The sequence below is a fragment of the Silene latifolia genome, chromosome Y (assembly GCF_048544455.1).
Source record: "Silene latifolia isolate original U9 population chromosome Y, ASM4854445v1, whole genome shotgun sequence".
NCBI lineage: Eukaryota > Viridiplantae > Streptophyta > Magnoliopsida > Caryophyllales > Caryophyllaceae > Silene > Silene latifolia.
The window spans coordinates 21547188-21548851 of NC_133538.1; the positions used below are offsets into that span (position 1 = coordinate 21547188).

General features: G+C 40.0%; 1 non-coding gene across 1 annotated transcript; it reads right to left on the reverse strand.

The window, feature by feature from the left end:
- Positions 1-204: 204 nt before the first annotated feature.
- Positions 205-311, reverse strand: LOC141634667 (small nucleolar RNA R71). Its single transcript, XR_012539392.1, has one exon. It is a non-coding gene; the product is annotated as a small nucleolar RNA R71 (small nucleolar RNA).
- Between the last annotated feature and the right edge of the window lie 1353 nt (positions 312-1664).

The following is a 1664-nucleotide window of genomic DNA, read 5'->3' on the forward strand; positions in this document are numbered from 1 at the left end:
GAAACCTTTTGCGACTATTGTGATGCAATCTCTCAAACCGGTGTGACTCAATACCAAATTCGATGGGTCTTATTTCCTTTTTCTCTAATCGGCACCACGAAACAATGGTTGAAGGGCCTTGACAAGACCACTCTCGGAATAGATTCTTGGAAGAAGTTAGCTCTAGCTTTCTACAAAAAATTCTACCCACCGGAAAAGACTAACATGCTAAGAGCTCAAATTACGGGTTTTAAGCAAAGGGATGAAGAATCATTGTATGAAGCTTGGGAGCGGTTCAAGGGAATTTGTCGCTCATGTCCTCACCATGGACTTAGCGAATGGTTCTTGGTACAACAATTTTGGAACGGTTTATATGAAGATTCAAGGAACATTCTCAACATGGGATCAAATGGAATGTTCACCGAAGTTAATGACAATCAAACATGGAACAAAATTGAGGAAATGGCGGTCCATAACTCACAATATAGTAGACCTCGCAAGGCTACTAGAGGAGGAAAGCATGAAGTGGACTCCGTTACTCAATTGGGTGCTCAACTTAGTGCTCATATTGACACAATCAATTTGAAGTTTGAAAAAGCTATGGCTAGACTTGAAGAAGTCTCAAAATTACCAAAGCATCATGTTAATGCCATGACGGCATCCTCATCAATCCCAAGTGGGATATGTGAGAATTGTGGAACTTTGGGACATGAGCAAAGTGAATGTAGGGGAACAAATGAACAAGTGAATGCTTTCCAAGCATACAAGAGTGGTACCCTTATTCCAACTATTAGAATGAAAACACCAAGTTTCACCCAAATCTCTCATACAAAAGCCAAAATGTTCAAAACCCTCAAACAACATACACTCCACCACCCATGAGAAACCAAAATCAAAGACCCTTTTACAATCAAAACCAAGGTTACCAAAATCAAAATCCATACATTTACCAAAATGACCAAGGTTTTGATGTCCAAAAAGCGGTCCTCCAAATGCAAAAGAATCAACAAGAATTTTTCACTCAAATGCAAAAAGATAGTCAAGCAAAGGAAACCACCATCAACAACATTCTAGCTCACACCAAGATGTTGGAAACACAATTGACTCAACTAGCATATTTAAGCTCACAAAGACAAAAGGGGCAATTACCACCTCAAAGTAGTCCCCCAAGACATGAAACGGTTAGTGCCATTCACTTGAGAAGTGGTACAAGGTATGAAGCACCGAAGAAACAAGTTGAGGATGAAGTTGTGGAAGCTAGTGATAAGGAAGAAATTGTGCAAAACTCCAAAGATGGAGAATCATCAAAAGAAGAAATTTCAAAGAAAAATGAAGACAAGGTCAAGGATAAGGAGCCCATTGTGATTAGACTTCCTTTTCCAAGTCGTCAAGCCAAGCCCAAATTTGATGACCAACTTGGAAAGTTCATGGAAATTATGAAGAATTTGGAAGTCTCAATTCCTTTCACGGAATTAATAAATCACGTGTCGGCCTATGCGAAATACATGAAAGATATCCTCACAAAGAAGAAGTCAATCCGGAAACTTGAGACTATCGCCTTCACTAAGGTGAGTAGTGCAATACTTCAAGGGAGTTCACCTCCAAAACTAAAGGATCCGGGAAGCTTCTCAATACCGTGTACCATTGGCGACACAACGATCAACAAAGCCCTATGTGATCTAGGG